This window comes from Lepidochelys kempii, chromosome 14 (genome assembly GCF_965140285.1).
Source record: "Lepidochelys kempii isolate rLepKem1 chromosome 14, rLepKem1.hap1, whole genome shotgun sequence".
Classification (NCBI taxonomy): Eukaryota; Metazoa; Chordata; order Testudines; family Cheloniidae; genus Lepidochelys; species Lepidochelys kempii.
Window position 1 is genome coordinate 30,019,063 of NC_136393.1, and position 21,781 is coordinate 30,040,843.

Genomic DNA, 21,781 nt, shown 5'->3' on the forward strand with positions numbered 1-21,781 from the left:
GGAGAGGAAACAGGCAAAACACTTGGAGATGGAAATGGAGACAAAATGTTTGAGGCAGAGGCGAAACATTTTGGATACAGAATTAGAGCTGAAGCGCTTAGATCTGGAAAGGGCTAAGCTGGGTCTACCAGATAACCCTAACAATCCTTCTCCAGGTACCGCTCCCCATTCCAAAAAATTCCCCACCTACAAGGTAGGTGATGATACAGAGGCCTTCTTAGAAAATTTCAAAAGGGCCTGCCTTGGGTACAGCATCTCCACAGACCAGTATATGGTGGAACTGAGGCTGCAGCTCAGTGGACCCTTAGCAGAGGTGGCAGCTAAAATGCCTAAGGAACACATGAACAGCTACGAACTTTTTTTAAAAAAAGGCCAGAATTAGAATGGGGCTAACACCCGGGCATGCCCGTTGGCAGCTCAGAGCCCTAAGGTGGAAACCAGACATGACATTTTCCCCGACACGCCTACCACATTGTAAAAAAATTGGGATGCCTGGATATCAGGAGCAAGTGTTTAAATCTCTGGAAGATCTGTCCTTCCTAATGCAAATGGAGCAGTTCTTAGGGGGTGTTCCTGAGGAAATAGAAAGGCACATCCTAGATGGGAAGCCTAAAACTGTAATTGAGGCGTGGGAGATGAAACCAAATGGGTGGAAGTGGTGGATGACTCATGAGCTAAAAGCCATATGCTTGTTAGCTAAGGCTGTAGAGCAGACTTATTAATCTCTCTAAGTGGTCTTGGTGCCACTAGATGGGACAGAACCCCACACCCAGGAGATATGTGGGTTACATAGACAAGCCCCTTAGGCTATGTCTACACTAGCATTTTTGTTGGTAGAACTTTTGTTGATCAGATGTGCGGAAACCTCCTCTTCCTCACCGCCCCCCTCCAGGACAGACATAAGTTTCGCTGACAAAAGCACCAGTGTGGATAGCGCTATGTCAGCGAAAGATGCTCTCCCACCATCATAGCTACCGTGGCTTAGAATCATAGAATATCAGGGTTGGAAGGGACCCCTGAAGGTCATCTAGTCCAACCCCCTGCTCGAAGCAGGACCAATTCCCAGTTAAATCATCCCAGCCAGGGCTTTGTCAAGCCTGACCTTAAAAACCTCTAAGGAAGGAGATTCTACCACCTCCCTAGGTAACGCATTCCAGTGTTTCACCACCCTCTTAGTGAAAAAGTTTTTCCTAATATCCAATCTAAACCTCCCCCACTGCAACTTGAGACCATTACTCCTCGTTCTGTCATCTGCTACCATTGAGAACAGTCTAGAGCCATCCTCTTTGGAACCCCCTTTCAAGTAATTGAAAGCAGCTATCAAATCCCCCCTCATTCTTCTCTTCTGCAGGCTAAACAATCCCAGCTCCCTCAGCCTCTCCTCATAAGTCATCTGTTCTAGACCCCTAATCATTTTTGTTGCCCTTCGCTGGACTCTCTCCAATTTATCCACATCCTTCTTGTAGTGTGGGGCCCAAAACTGGACACAGTACTCCAGATGAGGCCTCACCAATGTCGAATAGAGGGGAACGATCACGTCCCTCGATCTGCTCGCTATGCCCCTACTTATACATCCCAAAATGCCATTGGCCTTCTTGGCAACAAGGGCACACTGCTGACTCATATCCAGCTTCTCGTCCACTGTCACCCCTAGGTCCTTTTCCGCAGAACTGCTGCCTAGCCATTCGGTCCCTAGTCTGTAGCGGTGCATTGGATTCTTCCATCCTAAGTGCAGGACCCTGCACTTATCCTTATTGAACCTCATCAGATTTCTTTTGGCCCAATCCTCCAATTTGTCTAGGTCCTTCTGTATCCTATCCCTCCCCTCCAGCGTATCTATCACTCCTCCCAGTTTAGTATCATCCGCAAATTTGCAGAGAGTGCAATCCACACCATTCTCCAGATCATTTATGAAGATATTGAACAAAACCGGCCCCAGGACCGACCCTTTGGGCACTCCACTTGATACCGGCTGCCAACTAGACATGGAGCCATTGATCACTACCCGTTGAGCCTGACAATCTAGCCAGCTTTCTACCCACCTTATAGTGCATTCATCCAGCCCATACTTCCGTAACTTGCTGACAAGAATGCTGTGGGAGACCATGTCAAAAGCTTTGCTAAAGTCAAGATACAATACATTCACTGCTTTCCCTTCACCCACAGAAGCAGTAATCTCATCATAAAAGGCAATTAGATTAGTCAGGCATGACCTTCCCTTGGTGAATCCATGCTGGCTGTTCCTGATCACTTTCCTCTCATGCAAGTGCTTCAGGATTGATTCTTTGAGGACCTGCTCCATGATTTTTCCAGGGACTGAGGTGAGGCTGACTGGCCTGTAGTTCCCTGGATCCTCCTTCTTCCCTTTTGTAAAGATTGGCACTACATTAGCCTTTTTCCAGTCATCCGGGACTTCCCCCATTCGCCACGAGTTTTCAAAGATAATGGCCAATGGCTCTGCAATCACAGACGCAAATTCCTTCAGCACTCTCGGATGCAACTCATCCGGCCCCATGGACTTGTGCACGTCCAGCTTTTCTAAATAGTCCCTAACCACCTCTATCTCCACAGAGGGCTGGCCATCTCTTCCCCATTTTGTGATGCCCAGCGCAGCAGTCTGGGAGCTGACCTTGTTAGTGAATACAGAGACAAAAAAAGCATTGAGTACATTAGCTTTTTCCACATCCTCTGTCACTAGGTTGCCTCCCTCATTCAGTAAGGGGCCCACACTTTCCTTGGCTTTCTTCTTGTTGACAACATACCTTCTTGTTACTCTTAACATCTCTCGCTAGCTGCAGCTCCAGGTGCGATTTGGCCCTCCTGATATCATTCCTACATGCCCGAGCAATATTTTTATACTCTTCCCTGGTCATATGTCCAACCTTCCACTTCTTGTAAGCTTCTTTTTTATGTTTAAGATCCACTAGGATTTCACCATTAAGCCAAGCTGGTCGCCTGCCATATTTACTATTCTTTCGACTCATCGGGATGGTTTGTCCCTGTAACCTCAACAGGGATTCCTTGAAATACAGCCAGCTCTCCTGGACTCCTTTCCCCTTCAAGTTAGTCCGCCAGGGGATCCTGGCCATTCATTCCCTGAGGGAGTCGAAGTCTGCTTTCCTGAAGTCCAGGGTCTGTATCCTGCTGCTTACCTTTCTTCCCTGTGTCAGGATCCTGAACTCAACCAACTCATGGTCACTGCCTCCCAGATTCCCATCCACTTTTGCTTCCCCCACTAATTCTACCCGGTTTGTGAGCAGCAGGTCAAGAAAAGCGCCCCCCCTAGTTGGATCCTCTAGCACTTGCGCCAGGAAATTGTCCCCTACGCTTTCTAAAAACTTCCTGGATTGTCTATGCACCGCTGTATTGCTCTCCCAGCAGATGTCAGGAAAATTAAAGTCACCCATGAGAATCAGGGCATGCGATCTAGTAGCTGCCGGAAGAAAGCCTCATCTACCTCATCCCCCTGGTCCGGTGGTCTATAGCAGACTCCCACCACTACATCACTCTTGTTGCACACACTTCTAAACTTAATCCAGAGACACTCAGGTTTTTCTACAGTTTCGTACCGGAGCTCTGAGCAGTCATACTGCTCCCTTACATACAGGGCTACTCCCCCACCTTTTCTGCCCTGCCTGTCCTTCCTGAACAGTTTATAACCATCCATGACAGTACTCCAGTCATGTGAGTTATCCCACCAAGTCTCTGTTATTCCAATCACGTCATAATTCCTTGACATCACCAGGACCTCCAGTTCTCCCTGCTTGTTACCAAGGCTTTGTGCATTTGTATATAAGCACTTGAGATAACCTGTTGATCGCCCCTCATTCTCAGTGTGAGGCAGGAGCCCTCCCCTCACAGACATTCCTGCCTGTGCTTCCTCCCGGTATCCCGCTTTCCCAATTACCTCAGGGCTTTGGTCTCCTTCCCCTGGTGAACCTAGTTTAAAGCCCTCCTCACTAGGTTAGCCAGCCTGCTCGCAAAGATGCTCTTCCCTCTCTTCGTAAGATGGAGCCCGTCTCTGCCCAGCACTCCTCCTTCATGGAACACCATCCCATGGTCAAAGAAACCAAAGCCTTCTCTCCGACACCACCTACGTAGCCATTCGTTGACTTCCACGATTCGACAGTCCCTACCCAGGCCCTTTCCTTCCACGGGGAGGATGGACAAGAACACCACTTGCGCCTCCAACTCCTTTATCCTTCTTCCCAGAGCCACGTAGTCCACAGTGATCCGCTCAAGGTCATTCTTGGCAGTATCATTGGTGCCCACGTGGAGAAGCAGGAAGGGGTAGCGATCCGAGGGCTTGATGAGTCTCTGCAGTCTCTCCGTCACATCGCGAATCTTAGCCCCTGGGAAGCAGCAGACTTCTCGGTTTTCCCGGTCAGGGCGGCAGATAGATGACTCAGTCCCCCGGAGGAGAGAGTCCCCGACCACCACCACCCGCCTTCTCCTCTTGGGAGTGGTGGTCGTGGAACCCCCAACCTCAGGACATCGCATCTCATGCCTTCCAAGCAGCGGAGTCTCCTTCTGCTTTCTCGCCTCAGACATATCATCTGGTCCACTCTCGGCAACGGTACCTGTGGAGAGAACATGAAAGCGGTTAGTTACCTGTGTCTGCGTTACTGGAACCCGGACATTCCGCTTACCTCTTCTGGAGGTCACATGTTGCCAAGCTTCTTCACTGGCCTCTTGGCTCCTCCTCTGTGCAACCTGCTCTATATCTTTAGAGCTTTGTGCCCCTAGAAGCCTAGCCTGAGTTTTGTCCAGAAAATCCTCAGTTTCTCGTATGCAACGCAGGGTCGTTATCTGTTGCTCTAGACCTTCAATCTTCTCTTCCAATATGGAGACCAGCTTGCACCTTGTCTGTACGAAGTCGCTTCTGTCCTGTGGAAGAAAGACAAACATGGCACATCCAGTGCAGGTCACAACAGCTGACCACCCCCCCTTCCATATCACCTTCCTACTATGAGCTTCCTCAGAGCAGTTTGCAAGACGTAAGCCTCACTGGGCTCACTCCAGGTGAACTCCCACGCAAACTCCTGCTGTGTGCTGCTCTGCTGGTTCGCCGCCGCTCAGCTGGTTCGCGAAGCTCTGGCTATTTTTAAACAGCCAGGCTTCCCTGATGCAAACAAACAGACACCCTAATGCCCGCCCCCTGCAGGCTAGCAGCCAATCAGACACTCACTCAGGCTCTCACACTGCCCTCCCAGCAAACACACGCTCGGATACTTCCTCAGCAAGCAAACAAACACACACTCGGATACTTACCAGTCCCAGGCAAACTCCTGCTGTGTGCTGCTCTGCTGTCCCCCGCTGCTCAGCTGGTTCCCCGCCGCTTGTTAAGGGTGGTTTAATTATGCTGGTGGGAGACCTTAAAGTGGCATCACTATAGCCGTCCCCTCAGGTATGAAAAGCTGTGGAGTCTGAAGCTTCTGTGCAGGGTTCCTTGTGGGTTTCCTTGATTTCAGGAGAATCAGTCTCTCTAATCCCCAGAACGCACGAGTCCCCTCCACATCCCTCCCACGGGACAGGAGACTAACTTGCAAGTGTAGCCATGCCCTTAGAGCACATTAAAGCAGCCCCAGGCGCCCGGACTAATGACACATCCACACTGGCAAGGCACATAGAGTGCCTGGACTCCGTGGCTTGAGTGCTCATGGTAATCCACCTCGACAAGCTTACCGCTCCCCGGCTGGAGCGCCAGTGTGGATGCCCTGTTCTATTAATGCGCTCTGATCAGCCTCCAGAAGTGTCCCACAACGCCTGTTCTAGCCACTCTGGTCATCACTTTGAACTCTACTGCCCTGCCCTCAGGTGACCAACCGTCAGACCCGCCCTTTAAATTCTCTGGGAGTTTTGAAAATCCCCTTCCTGTTTGCTCAACAAGGCACAGAGTGCTCTCAGTGACTCTTTCCAGGTGACCATGCCTCCACACGCCAGGTGATCCCCAATATGGAGCAATGGCAAGGTGCTGGACCTCATCAGTGTTTGGGAGAAGGAAGCTGTCCAGTCCCAGCTGCACTCCAGCCATAGGAATTGCACTATCTTCGGGCAGATATCAAGGGACATGATGGAAAAGGGACATAACCAGGACGCACTGCAGTGCAGGGTTAAAGTGAAGGACCTGTGGAATGCCTATCACAAGGCACAGGAGGCAAACCGCCGCTCTGGTGCTGCCCCTGTGACCTGCTGTTTCTACAAAGAGCTGGACGCAATACTTGGGGGCGACCCCACCTCCACTCTGAAGACCATCATGGACACTTCAGAGCCCAGCGAGGGTGCTGAGGAGGAGGGAGACAGCCCTGCATCCCTAGATGTAGGCAGCCAGGAGCTGTTCTCAAGCCAGGAGGAAGGTAGCCAGTCGCAGCGGCTGGTGCTTGGGGAAGAACAAAAACACCCGAAGAGGTGCCCAGTAAGCAGCTTTTATTTTGGGAAGGAAGTTGTTCAGTGCGGGCTCTTGGGGCGAGGAGGGTTAGGGCTGCATGCATGCATGCCTAGATGCGGAACAGGGTGTTGATGTGCTCTCTCACATCACAGTAATTGGTCTCAGTGATCTCTTCAAAGGTCTCACGCAGAAGCTGGGCAATCCGCTTGGGCAGGTTCCTTGGCAGACCTACTGTGCTCCTTGTCCCAGTAAGGCTAACATGTCCATGCCACTGTGCCGTGAGGGGTGAGGGGGACCATTGCTGCACACAGGCAAGCTGCATATGGGCCAAGTCGGAAGCCGCATTGTGGTAGAAGACCCTCCCTTGCTTCCCAGGTCACCCTCAGCAGTAAGATGTCTTTCAGGATGAACTCCTGTGGAAAATGTGGGGACAGCGTTCAGTATAGTGGCGCTCTGCAGCTGTTGGCTCTCCCCAAGGCACAGAACAGAGGACAGTACGGCCATGAAACAATCAGTCCCCCTTGCCCCTGTGCTTACTCACCATTTTGGAGCTCCTGTGGGTTATGTGCGATCACTTTGGGATGGGCAATTTCTGCTATTGTGTAGACTGTGCTTGTCTACTTTAAGTACGGCCGAATCATTGCTCTGTCTGGTGTGAACAATGCTGTTTCTGTTAAGTGTTGCATTTTGGCTTTACAGATGCAGCCTTGAGCTTTCAGCCATCCTTGTTATCGCTGGCCAAAAGACTCTAAAGAATCAGGAAGCGGCCATGTAGAAGCAAAGAGGACGTGCTGCATGAAGTAATGCAGTAGTCCCTTAATGAAAATCAAAAAGTGCATGATGGCAGGAGAGTGAAAGGAGGGTCTGCCAGCAGAATGTGGATTGCTGGCACGAAAGCACAGAGCGGCTGCTAAACATTATGGAGAGCCAAGGGGACTCGATACAGGAGCTCATAGCAATGCAGGCAGAGCACTTCCGTGCCCACACCCCCTGCCCCCACCCTGCAGCCCTTGTCCCAAAACTCTTTCCCTTGTGCCCCTATGTCACCTCCAACCCACTTTCTCCCACATCCAGGTTCTTATCACCACCAGCCACTTCCAGCAGCCGTAGCTTCACCACCCAGCCCTGCAAATTACCTACTGCACTCAACTCCCATCACCATGCATTTTAGCCAGCCAGAAGTGCAGCACTCATTGCACACCACTCGAAACAGGAAGGCTGAGTATGATAACAGGACACATGCAAATCTGTGAGTGTACCGTTCCCCATCCGACCCCCTTGCCCTTTCTGTTTCCCAAGCAGTTGTTTTTGTTGAATTTTCTTTTAAATAAATGGCTTTTTTGGCTTTGAAACCATTCTTTACTATGGAAAGCAACAGGCGCTGCAAGTCAGTGTAGCAAACACAGATTCCTACTAACATTAGAACCACTGCACTTCACTCCCATGTAGGGCACCAAACATTACTAGTGGCTTTGAGCCTCAAATTGCTCCCTCAAGGCATCCTTAATCCTTACAGCCCCATGCTGGGCCCCTCTAATAGCCCTGCTTTCTGGCTGTTCAAATTCAGTCTCCAGGTGTTGAACCTCTAAGGTCCATGCCTGAGTGAATCGTTCACCCTTCCCTTCACAAATGTTATGGAGGGCACAGCACACGGATATAACCGTGGGGATGTTGTCATTGGCCAGATCCAGCTTCCCATACAGACAGCACCAGCGGCCCTTTAAATGGCCAAAAGCACACTCCACAGTCATTCTGCGCTGACTCAACCTGCTGTTGAACCGCTCCTTGCTGCTGTCAAGGCTCCCTGTGTAGGGTTTCAAGAGCCATGGTATTAAAGGGTAAGCGTGGTCTCCAAGGATCACAATGAGCATTTCCACTTCCCCTACAGTGATCTTCTGGTCTGGGAGGAAAGTCCCAGCTTGCAGCTTCCTGAACAGGCCTGTGTTCCAAATGATGCGTGCATCATGCACCTTTCTGGACCAGCGTTAATGTCAGTAAAATGCCCACAGTGATCCACAAGCGCCTGGAGTACCATAGAGAAATACCCCTTCCAATTAACATCCTCGGAGGCTAGGTGGGTTGGTGCCAGAATTGGAATATGCATCCCATCTATTGCCCCTCCTCAGTTAGGGAACCCATTTGTGAAAGCCAGCCACAATGGCATGCATGTAACCCAGAGTCCCGGGTCTTCTGAGCAGGATGCAATTAGTGGCCCTGCAAACTTGCATCAACATGATTCCAGTGGTCGACTTTCCCACTCCAAACTGGTTAGCGACCGATCGGTAGCTGTCTGGAGTTGCCAGCTTCCAGACTGCAATAGCCACCTGCTTCTCCACTGGCAGGGCAGCTCTCAGTCTCGTGTTCTTGCGCTGCAGGGTGGGGGGCGAGCTCAGCACACAGTCTCATGAAAGTGACTTTTCTCATCTGAAAGTTCTGCAGCCACTGCTCGTCATCCCAGACTTGCGTGACAATGTGATTCCCACTGCTCAGTGCTTGTTTCCCGAGCCCAGAAGCAGCGTTCCACTGTGATGAACATGTCCGTGAATGCCACAAGCAATCTCATGTCGTATGCATTATGTGAGTCAACATCATCGTCGGACTCCTCACTGTCAGTTGGTAGTTTAAGGAGTAACTCGACTGCCATTCATGATGTGCTGGCGAGACACATCAGCATATTCCTCAGCAGTTCAGGATCCATTCCCGCAGACCGAAAGGGAAGACAGTACAAAAAACGTTGAAAGAGGGTGCCAAATGTGGACAGAAGCACAGGGATTGCTGAGATGCAAAGCGATGCATCATGGGGCGTTGGGACAGGACCCAGAATGCCCCACCCAAGCCACAGTACCAGAATGGGAAGAGGTGCTCTGTGGGATAGCTGCCCATAATGCACCACTCCCAATACCTCTGTGAGTGCCGCAAATGTGGCCACGTCAGTGCACTTGCAGCTGACAGTATGAACACACTGTAGCACTTTCCCTACTGCGCTTTCTGAGGGCTGGTTTAACTCACAGCGCTCTACATCTGCAAACGCAGCCATGCCCTAAGGGATGTTACGATAGCATAGAGCGTCTCCACTGGATGTGCTGAGGTTGTAGTGGTACAGCTGCAGCACTGTACGTATAGACATGGCCTAAGGGCTGGTCCACATTAGAAAATTAGATCAACCCAGCTACACTGCTCAGGGGTGTGAAAAATTCACACTTCTGAGTGACGTAGTTAAGCCAGCCTAAATCCCCGTGTAGACAGGGCTACTGTAGTGATTAAGTGTAAACATTTAATACAATGAGGGGAGGGGTTCTCCCTTCACTATAGTAAATCCAATTCCCCAAGAGGCAGCAGCTAGGTCTGTGGACGATTTCTTCTGTCAACCTAGTGCTGTCTGCTTGGGGACTTAGGTCAGGATAACTGCATTGCTCGGGGGGGCGGGGGAGGAATTGTGCATTTTTCACACCTGTGAGTGAAGTAGCTGGGTCAACCTAAGTAACATATTCCTGTTCTGGCCTGTGTTGTGGAGGCCTATGGGTGGGTGGGGGCACATGTGTGAGGGGGTGCAGAGGTTGTAATCTGTCGTGGAAACTTAGTTGCAAACCACATACCTAGAGAGTGTAGCAACCTGCTCAGTTCCCCCAGGGAATAAATTAGGACTGTTCCCTAGGCAGTGGTTGAATCCTTGCTCCAGACCAGTGTGTCATGGGATCTTGTATGATTTATAGCCCAGTCCCTGTAAGGTGGGGCTGGGGAGAGGAAGAAGCCTCTCTCGGGGACTACTCATACCCTGGGTCTGGAAGTACACTGACCTTAATGAACAAGATCAACCCTTGTTCCTGTTCCTCCCTACCCCCCTGCAGCAGGATTTCCAATTTCCAAACTGGATGTGATCTCCCAGCTGGAACTAGGGGAGGAGCCTTGGGTCCCCGATCTCCAGGGCTACAAGAAAAGGGAGATCCCGAGAGATACCGACACAGGTGAGGATTCTGCTAAAATGACATAGTTTTTGTATCCTCATGGCAGACATCACTCTGGGGGTTTCACCGGTTGTGTGTGACCCTGTAGCCCCTACCCTCATCTCTAGTTGGATGGGATGAGGAGGTAGAATTGGTCCCTGGCTCACTCTCTTCTGGGAAAGGGTGTGAGGTAGAAAGAGGTAATTTTAATTGGTGGATGCTAATGCACTTAATTTTAAAAATTATTAAAAATATGTAGAGTTGATAAACAAGCAATGTCAGGTCAGCTTTTACTAATTGCTTGTCTTCTGCCAACTCGGGTGTGGCTCCCACTACTTTTAATCATAGGGGTTCTTTGACATTGTATTAAGAGTTGGGTGAAATCTTGTTATGGGTTGAGTTAAAACTCTATTGAGATTGTAGGGATGAAGTTACCCTTCAGTCAACAGAACTGTAAGCATAAGCCCTACCTAAGACAAAAGGTGCATGTGAACCCAACCAGGAGCGTCTGGCTAAGTATTGTTTTGGGTAGGGGAGTGTGTGTGTAGGAACAAAAATCACACAAGAACAGGCTGAAGTCAGGTCAACACCTAAAACTTAGGTCACCTTAGCTATATTGCTCAGGGATGACAAAAATTTCATGCATTGTGTGATGTAATTATGTTGACCATACATTTTCTCCATATTTAAAGAATGAAGACATTAGTGTGTTTACAAAAGAAATCAATTTCAATCAGGATATTTCTAGAATTCTTTGTGTGGGTTTAACTGAAGTTTTTCTTTGTAAACATGATGGCTATAAAAGACTTTGTTTAGAACTGTGATAGCACATCTTAAGCATTACTTATTTTTGAGGTTTTCTGAATAAAAACATCCTCCTATTCTTTTTCACATCCAGGACTCTTTCTCAGCCATACATATCTGATAAAATCTCTTTTCTGGTGATAAAGATCATATCTATACCACATTGGCATCTTGTACAAGAGGGAAGTGTTCTGTTTCTTCATGAAACACTCTTATGGGTTTGGCTGCTTTTTGACCAAATGGTTTCTAGATTTACAACCTACCATTTGCAGGATATTGTAATTACAGACTCTTAACAAATATTCTCTACAAAGCAGGAATCACAATAACTAACACACATACATCTTTCAGAGCATGGTAGAAAATAGTGTATAGAACAGGGGTGGGCAAACTTTTTGGCCCGAGGGTCACATCGGGGTGTGAAACTGTATGGAGGGCTGGGTAGGGAAGGCTGTGCCTCCCCAAAGAGCCTGGCCCCACCCTCTATCTGACCCCTCCCACTTCCCACCCCCACTGACTGCCCCCCTCAGAAACCCCCACCCATCATAGAATATCAGGGTTGGAAGGGACCTCAGGAGGTCATCTAGTTCAACCCCCTGCTCAAAGCAGGACCAATCCCCAATTTTTGCCCCAGATCCCTAAATGGCCCCCTCAGGGATTGAACTCACAAGCCGGGGTTTAGCAGGCCAATGCTCAAACCACTGAGCTATCCCTCCCCCCTGCTCCTTGTCCCCTGACCGCACCCCCGCTCCCATCCCCAGAACCTCTGCCCTATCCAACTGCCCCCTGTTCCCTGTCCCGACCATCCCCCCTGCCGAACCTCTGCCTCATCCAACCACTCCCTGTCCCCTGACTGCCCCCTGGAACCCTCTCTCCCTTATCCAACCCCCCAGCCCCGGTACCCTTACCATGCTGCTCAGAGCAGCATGTCTGGCAGCCAGCTGCACCACCCGTGTGGTGGTGTGGCTGTGCGGGAGAGGAGACAGCAGGGGAGTGGCTGGGTTTGAGGGATTCATCTCCTAATATTTCAGTCTCCCCATCAGCTATTTCGGTTGGTTCCCTCCCCTCAATATACTGAGTGACTCCTGTCTGGTTTCCCTCTGTCCCAGCAGGTGACTGGACAGTGAGTGAAAAGGAGGAGGAGACCCCTCAGCAGGAATGTCCTGAGCCAGTGAAACCACACAGGGTGGTCCCAGGAAGAGGTGAAGTGAACTTTTCTCAGAGTCCTAAGCAGCGAGAAGCCCATGCGAGTCTGCAGGCCAGAGAAGATACAGTGTAAATCCTCTCAAAGGAGCAGAGGATCCTCTCGAAGGAACAAGAAAATCAAAGAAGCTGTTCAACAGAGAATCCCCACTGGAGAGGGACCCTACATGTGCGGAGACTGTGGAAGAAGCTTCCCTTGGAAATCCATTCTTCTTACTCATCAGAGAATCCGTACAGGAGAAAAACCCTACAAGTGCCCTGACTGTGAGAAATGCTTCAGCCAGCGCAGAAACCTCATTGCACATCCACACAGAAGAGAAATTCTATACATGCAGTGACTGCGGGGAAAGCTTCAGTCTCAGCTCAGACCTCACAAAACATCAGAGAAACCACATGGGAGAGAGACCCTATAAGTATCCCAAGTGTGATAAAAGCTTCAAATGTAGCTCATCGGTTATCAGACACAAGAGAATCCACACAGAGGAGAAGCCCTATAAATGCCCCAACTGCGGGAAAAACTTCAGCCGGAGCTGGTACCTTATTACCCATCAGAGAAGCCACACAGGAGTGAAGCCGCACGCATGCTCCCTGTGTGGGAAAAGCTTCCACCAGAACTCGCACCTTATTTCACACCAGAGAACTCACATGGGGGAGAGCGCCTATAAATGCCACCAGTGTGAGAAAAGCTTCCATCAGAAGTGGAAACTTATTAAACATCAGAGAACCCACATGGGCAAAAAGCCCCACAAATGTCCCGAGTGTGGGAAAAGCTTTGGTCAGTGCTCACACCTGGATTCAAACCAGAGAACCCACACGGGTGAAAAACCCTGTGAATATCCCAAGTGCAGGAAAAGCTTTGGTTGGCACTCCAATCTTATTGCACATCAGAGAGTCCACACAGGAGAGAGATCATATAAATGCCTGACCTGTGGAAAAAGCTTCCAATACAGCTCAGACCTCAGCAAACATCAGAGAAAACACATGGGATAGAAACCCTAAAAATGCAATGAGGGCACATCTCAGAGCAGACTTTAATACATATCAGAGAATCTACACCGGACACAAACTCTAGAGGGGTCCTGGCTAGGGATGGGATGGATAACACCTTTGCCGATTCCCATGGATCTGAGTGTCAGGCCAGGCTGGAGTGGCCAGGTAACAAGGACGTGTAACAGTTATTAAAGCAGAGAATAAAATCACATTCCTGGAAGGGAGTCCAATAGAGCAAGAGACTGAGACGTTGTGATGGGATTTGATTCTCACTTCTCAAGGAAGCTTTGAGTGCCCCCTCTTCAGCTCCTACATTTAAGTTTGGTACTAGAAACCTAGAACAATCTTTACTTTGTAACTTCTGGTTTATTCTTCCCAGTGTGTTATTTAATGGAATTGATACATACAGGAGTAATGTTGGACTCAGGTTCAAAACATCCTATCTTGGGCTCTGAGCACTGAGTCAAGGCGATGGTTTAATTGTGATTTTTCTTGCTTTGAACAAGGAGGAATGAGGTAGATCCCAGTTCCTCAAATGCTCAGAGTCCTTTATCTGGAGAGGACAAGTGTGTGAAAATTTATCTTTGTGGGGTGAAATGGGCCTCCAGGAAAGTCTCTTTAAGGGTTTATTTTATACTGTACAATCTAGCAGCTGAAATTACACTTGGATTCTGCTTTTTATTCCCCTGTAGTTACTATGAATTCACAGATCTAGAAGGTTTAGGTAGATGACTGAGTTACTGATATCTGCCAGTCAAGTTACATACATACACTGTCATGGGTCTGCAGTTCTCCTTTTCAATACATGTATACACTACAGAGCCCCCATAATGAGTAGGTGAACTGCATGTCCCGTTTACTTGTTCCTATTCCATAACAACAGCCATGCTAGGTCAGACCAAAGGGGCTGACCACAAGGCTGAGTAATCATCCCTTGTACATTTAGAATCTAGGTCCATTAAATGCACTGTCGTTCCATTGTAATTATCTCGCTGTTTCTTTCTTCTTTTTTTATACAGGCACTTAAAACACACAAAAATATCAGAGTTCACTTCAGAGTCAGGACAGTGAAAAAACATAGAAGCTAATTCTCTGTACTCCAAAAATATCTCATCAACTGAGTTTGGAGCGGGAGTGTTAATATTAAAAGATTCCATTGTAAAGTTAATTGGCTGTTTGTATGAACTAGTGGTAAGGACAGGTGAAATGAAGAACGCAGTGAAATTGAAACCACAGGTTTACATTTGAATTTGAATTTTAGGCTGATAGACTCATTGAAGTTAGGCCATGTCTGCATGGGAAAGAGTTTTCTGGTGTATGTTTTTCTGCTCTAACTGTATCAGTATAACTATCATGAAAGAGTGTATTCACTTCTCTTTGTATATGCCACTTTTAGCTGCTTCCGTTCTGAATTGTTGCTCTTCACTTTAGCCAAAATAACTGTGCAGTATCCTGAGCAGATACCCCAGGACACAATGTTTCACCACTGGGCTCTCTGCATTGTGGGATTTTTTTCATGGTGCATTGTGGGATGCCTACCACAACCAACTGGGACTTGGGGTCAAACTAACAAACTCCTAGGATTCCTCTTCTGGCATCCCATCATTCATCCATTTTTTTTGTCCCTCACCAGTGACATTTTCAAACTGCAGTAAGGCAGCGTGAGGAAGCTACTGTTGAGGCCATGGTCCTGACAGTTCCTAATATGAACAGGCTGTTCTGTGTGTACGGGCAGTCATGCAGCTGGACAGCTTCAGATGGGTGGGAGACAGCCAAGGCAATATGGCTAGCAGAGAAGAAAGAAATAGAGCAGTTACTTTTACATGACAGTTTCCTGAGGGGACCACTGAGGGGACTAGTCTGCCAACTAGCACTGGCTGATGGGACGGGATAGCACTGCAGAACAGGGAGGAACAGCCATGGTGGCAGAACCTCAGGATGAAATTCAGCATAGACAAAGGTAAGATGCTGCACTGGGGGAAGAAAAAACAAATACTGAATGGGGAATAACTGGCTTGGCAGCAGCACTGCTGAGAAGGATCTGGGAATTGTGGATCACATCCCCAGCATGAGTCAACAGTGCAACTCTATTGCAAAAAAAGGAAGTCAATTTTAGGTTGCATTAGCAGAGGCTGTTAGGATATAGATATTCAGGCCTGTCTGTAAAGGCCTATCCTCTAAGAATTTAGGTGTATTCTTATCACTTAGCTAGTTATAGAGGTATAAAAGAAAGAAACAAAATCACTGTCTGCCGGTGTAAGGGCCTTCTCTTACTGTGACAGTCTGAGGCCCTGTTCTTAGGCTAAGGCCTTTGGCTAAGCAGCAGAAGCAGCCATAAGCTGGGAAGCGAATGGTCACATCCTCACATTCCAAACTAGTCACATTGAAATAAGGCAATCTGGGGCTGTTAGAAAGGTGATCCGATCTATCACCTCTAGAGAAAGGGAAAAGCTAGAGGATGTAAAAGGAAGTTTAGTTTGATAGTTTTCTGTTCGGTAAGAACTCACATCAATAGACACAGCTGGGAAACCCTTATGTCTTTATAGATGTAGTTGTGAAATCCTCACTTCTGTATTGTTTTGTCATTATAGTTCCCACTTTGCTATTGTTTGTCTGTATAATCTCTGTCTGGTTCTGTGATTGTTTGTCTTCTGTATAATTAATTTTGCTGGGTGTAAACTAAGGTGGTGGGATATAATTGGTTACATAATCATATTACAATATGTTAGGAATGGTTAGTTAAATTTCAGGAAAATGATTGGTTAAGGTATAGCTAAGCAGAACTCAGGTTTTACTATATAGTCTGCAGTCAATCAGGAAGTAAGGGGGAGGGGAAATTGGAATCATGTTTTGCTAAGCGGGGGAATGGGAACAGGGACACAGGTGTAAGGCTCTGTGGTGTCAGAGCTGGGAAGGGGGACACTAAGGAAGGAAACTGGAATCATGCTTGCTGGAAGTTCACCCCAATAAACAATGAATTGTTTGCACCTTTGGACTTCGGGTATTGTTGCTCTCTGTTCATGCGAGAAGGACCAGGGAAGTAAGTGGGTGAAGGAATAAGCCCTTTAACAGAGGCATAGCATGTAAGTCACAGGAGCCAATAGTACCGCTCTACTCGGCGCTGGTTAGGCCTCACCTGCAGTACTGTGTCCAATTTTGGTTATCAATGTATAAAAAGGATGTATAGAAACTAAAAAGGATTCAGAGGCATGCAACAACAATGATCAAAGGGATAGAATGCAAGTCATATGAGCAAAGGCTGAAGGAACTGAGTATTTTTAGTTTAGTTTGGAAAAGAGGAGATTAAGGGGGGACATGACAGCAGTCTTCAGATATTTGAAAGGGTGCCATAAAAAAAATGGAGAAAAGTTGTTCTCTCTTGCCACAGAGGGCAGGACAAAAGCAATGGGTTCAAACTACAGCATAGCTGTCATAAATATAAAGGGAAGGGTAAACACCTTTTAAAATCCCTCCTGGCCAGAGGAAAAGCCCTTTCACCTGTAAAGGGTTAAGAAGCTAGGATAACCTCGCTGGCACCTGACCAAAATGACCAATGAGGAGACAAGATAATTTCAAAAGCTACAGGGAGGGAGAAAAAAACTCTCTCTCTGTCTGTGTGTGTGATGCTTTTGCCAGGGACAAAACAGGAATGGAGTCTTACAACTTAGTAAGTAATCTAGCTAGATATGCATTAGATTCTGTTTTCTTTAAATGGTTGAGAAAATAAGCTGTGCTGAATGGAATGTAGATTCCTGTTTTTGTGTCTTTTTGTAACAAGGTTTTGCCTCGAGGGATTCTCTGTGTTTTGAATCTGATTACCCTGTAAGGTATTTACCATCCTGATTTTACAGAGGTGATTCTTTTTACTTTTTCTTCTATTAAAATTCTTCTTTTAAGAACCTGATTGCTTTTTTCATTGTTCTTGAGATCCAAGGGTTTGGGTCTGTGTTCACCTATGCAAAGTGGTGAGGATTTTTATCAAGCCTTCCCCAGGAAAGGGGGTGTAGGGTTTGGGGAGGATTTTGGGGGGAAAGACGTTTCCAAGCGGGCTCTTTCCCGGTTATATATCTGTTAGACATTTGGTGGTGGCAGCGATAAAGTACAAGGGCAAAAGGTAAAACAGTTTGTACCTTGGGGAAGTTTTAACCTAAGCTGGTAAAAATAAGCTTAGGGGGTTTTCATGCAGGTCCCCACATCTGTACCTCAGAGTTCAAAGTGGGGAAAAAACCTTGACAATAGCACATTTAGATTAAATGTCAGGAAAAACTTCCTAGCTGTAGGAACAGTAGGACAATGGTACAGACTGGCTAGCGAGGTCATGGAAATTCCTTCACTGGAGGTTTTCAAAGGAGGCTGGATAGCCATCTGTTCTGGATGCTTTATCTCACATCTTGGCAGAGGGTTAGACTAGATGACCTTTGCAGGCCCTTTTAACCCTATGATTTTAACACAAGCACTCCAGGTGAATACACGCAGCGCTGACACAAGCAGCCAAGTATACACATGCCCAAGCAATGTATAGACTTTGGAAGCTGCATGCCAATGTAACTTGTGTTGACCAAAGTTTGTAGGGTAAATGTGGCTGTATATGATAGACTCAAGAAACAATCTATTTAGCTTAACAAAGAGAAGGTTAAGGGTAACTTAATTACAGTCTATAAGTGCCTACATGGGGAATAAATATTTGATAAGGGGCTCTTCAGTCTTGCAGAGACAGTTATAACACAACCATAGAATCCATAGTATTGGAAAGGACCTCAAGAGGTCTTCTAGTTCAGTCCCCTGCACTCATGGCAGGACTAAGTATTGTCCCTGACAGGTGTTTGTCGAACATGCTCTTAAAAATCTCCAATGATGGAAATTCCACAATCTCCCTAGGCAATTTATTCCAGTGCTTCACCACCCTGAGAGTTAGGAAGTTTTTCCTAATGTTCAACCTAAACCTCCCTTGCTGCAATTTAAGCCTATTGCCTCTTGTCCTATCCTTAGAGGTTAAGGAGAACAATTTTTCTCCCTCCTCCTTGTAACAACTTTTTCTAATCAAGTGGCCAGAAATTAAAACTAGTCATTCAGACTGGAAATAAGGCATACACTTTAATAGATAGTGAGAGTTATTAACCATTGGAACAGTTTACCTAGAGCCATGGTGGATTCTCCATCACTGGCAATTTTAAAATCAAGATTGGATGTTTTCTGCTAATCTGCTCTAGGAATTATTTTGGGGAAGCTCTGTGGCCTGTGTTAACAGGATCAGACTAGATCAGGGGTTCCCAAACTTGGTTCGCGGCTTGTTCAGGGTAAGCGATACACTTTTTGTTTACCTGAGCGGCCACAGGTATGGCCGCTCGCAGCTCCCAGTGGCCGTGGTTTGCCATTCCTGGCCAATGGGAGCTGTGGGAAGCAGTGTGGGCCGGGCCACCGCTTCCTGCAGCTCCCATTGGCTGGGAACAAAGTGTCTTGCAGCCCGCCAGGGGCTTACCCTGAACAAGCCATGAACCAAGTTTGGGAACCCCTGGACTAGATGATCACAACAGACCCTTCTGGCCGTGGAGGGAATCGATGAATGAGGAGACTCCAGGAGCCCGCCTGGGGGAGGGTAATTTTAGAAAGACTGGGGACTGTTCTTGCTGGGACAACAAAATAACTCCAGGGCTGACAGTGCTTGGAGCCCTAGAGGGAAACAGGAGCCACAGTTCTCTGGGCCTCTCACTTTGATTTATTAACTCTGGCTGGTCCAGGGCCGGCTCTAGGTTTTTTGCCGCTCCCCCAAGCAAAAAATTTTTTGCTGTCCTCCCCACTTTGTTTTTGGCTTTTACAAATGTTTGCACTTTGCAAATTTTTTTTGACTGTTTAAAATTTTAAAAAAATGAAAACAGAGAATTTGTAGTTAGTGAAATAAAACAATTTCCTATTAGTATACTCATTTAATTTTAAGCATTGAGAAATGTTTGAGAAATACTTGTCTTGGTCTAATCAACTGTGAATAATTTACATTCTGAGTCCAACTTTTCAGTATAAGTGAATCTGACTTCTCTCAAAGCTGTATATGTGTTTGTGTATCCCTTCTGCCCATCAGAGTTGGCAGCAACAAGGGCCGGCTTCAGTATTTAGGGGTTCTGTTTCAATAACACAATGCAAAACTGGCTCAAGCCCCCACCCAGTGACCTGGGACAATTACATACCACCCCCGTGGGTGCCTCTAAAAGGCAATACTTCTCTTCTCGCAAGCACGGAGTCTGAGTGTAACAAAAGCCTTTTAATAAAGGAGGGAAACAGTGCGGAATTAAGTTGGGGAAACACCACAAACAGGATTCATAACACCAACCATGAGCAAAAGACCCACCCTCCCAAGTAAGTTTGACAGTGTCCTTTTCCCCTCAGGGTCTTAAGTCCAGCAACCCAGTAGTCCACCCCCCCCACACACACACATAGTTTCTGTCCTTGGCAGCCCCCCCAGAGTTCAGAAGTTCATCTGGAGAGTTTACCTCCCAGCCTGGGTGGAAGTGGAGGGGGGTATGGGGGGTATCTTACATGCTCCTCTGCTCAGGTCGAAGGCCAAGTGCCACACCTCTCCATGGAGTTCTACTGCAGTCTTCACCACCAGCCATACCTCTCCGCCAGCCACCCAGCTATCCACTCTGCTCTCCTGCTGTCCACTCATCTCCACCAGCCACCCAGCTATTTGCTCCTCTCTAGCCATCTTGCTGTCTGCTCACCAACTTATCTTCAGGCCCTCCCCCTTAACACAGCTCTAAGCAACTTCAAGCTCTCAGTGATTGTTAGCTGGTAGTAAGGGAGCCTCAGTACTGGTGCACCACTAGCCTAAAGTAGGTCTAATGCTTAGACCTAAATGGCAGTGATTTCAGCTCTTCAGCATTTAACAAGACTCCTAATGAAGCCAAAATTAGCTCTATCGGTACACTGAGACAAGAAGTCAAAGTAGCATTCAGCATACACTCTTTCAATTCCTTGAGTTTTGGAACCCGTGTCCCTTGCCTAGCGAGTGCTACTTGGTTGAGGGCGAGTCCCTCCGTCATAAAATGCCAAGTACAGTTCTACTGTCCTTGATTCACATAACCAGGATAACAACCATTTCTTACTCCAGTGCCCCAATAACAGAGAGACTGGGGATCCCACAGCAGCCAAAGTGACCATTTGAGCAAGCAGTCCATCATGCTAGGCAGGGTGGGTGTGCCCATGCAAACGAGATCAGCCCCTGAAGTCCTTTTCCACAGCTCACCACCAAATGTCAGGGTAGAGCTCATTCTGACTCTGCTTACATTTGAAAGACTAATTTTCCCCATCTACTAAATATATTCTCCTGTTTAGCACTTTCTTTACCAAAGTGACAGAATCTGCCAACCGGTTCTATTGCTGTTCCAGTGCCAGATTTCCATGCTACGCTGAGCCAGTCCTTCTGTAGGGAGTATTTCTTGCTAGTATGGTACAGCAAAAAAAGGTAAAGCAGACACAAAATCTGTGGAGGTTCCTTTGCTCTGGCAGAAGAGGGGGGAAAAAACCTGGCAAATCTGGTTCACCACTGAGATCAGACTGATTGATTGCAGTAACAAAGCCAAGTAAAGTTTAACATGGATTTAAGGTTAACAGTATGGCCTTGTAAAAGACCATTTGAGTTTTTTGACTACAGTCTCTGGCTTTTGTCCTTTTGGGGCACAACCTGAAAGTTACTTATTATTTCTATTTATTTTTTGGAGTTCTGATCTCAGAGCATAACTTTTTGAAGAATATATTGGTACATCTGTAAAAGAATTTACAGCTAGAGTGGAGAAGGCAGCAGCAGGGGCTGTGCACAAGGCTGCTCAGCAGGGGGAATTATTGCTCCAGCTGTTTGGACAAAGACACAAAATCCTAAGAAGGGAAAGGGTGGAGGATTCGGCAGCCCAGGAGCGGCGGCTGCATTGTCAGGAGCCAGGCTCTTGCGGACTGAGCTGGCAGGCTCGGAGTGACTGGGATTCCTGCCCCCCTCCCTCCCACGGTAGGCTGAGGCTGGGCAGAGGAGTCAGGCACCTGCCCAGGGGCGGGCTTGGCTCAAATGCTGCAGCCCCAGCTCCACTGGAGAGGGGAACCGTCGGATCCGCTTCTTAGCCGGGCTCCCCGCTCTGGCGGCCAGGGGATACTCCCGGGAGGGGACCGGCCGCCCCCGGCACGTGCCTGGATGGAGCTGGTGCTGCTGCCCCGGTCTAGCTGCCATCTGCTCCTCCAGTGCACAGGCCTGTGCCCGTGTGCAGCCACCTGACAGGAGCAGCCCCTGGGCACGGGCTTGTGCCCAGGCCGTGCTGGTGCAGCTGCCCAGCGTTAGCCCATGGGCCGAGCCGCTGCCCGGAACTAACCAGCCTCCTGCGCTGCCCATGTGCTCCAGCCTGCACCCGGGCGACAACGACGACGATGCAGCTGCCTGGGACTAGCCACCTCCTCCCCTGGCGGATGCCTC

At 48.0% G+C, this 21,781-nt stretch overlaps 1 non-coding gene across 1 annotated transcript in view; it reads left to right on the plus strand.

Moving 5' to 3' along the window:
- Positions 1-16,312, plus strand: part of LOC140898229 (uncharacterized) — a 39,113-nt gene extending 22,801 nt beyond the window's left edge. Inside the window, exon 6 of the transcript XR_013634647.1 lies at positions 12,482-16,312. This is a non-coding gene — a transcript (uncharacterized LOC140898229). The remainder of the gene's footprint in view (positions 1-12,481) is intronic.
- Positions 16,313-21,781: the final 5,469 nt, after the last annotated feature.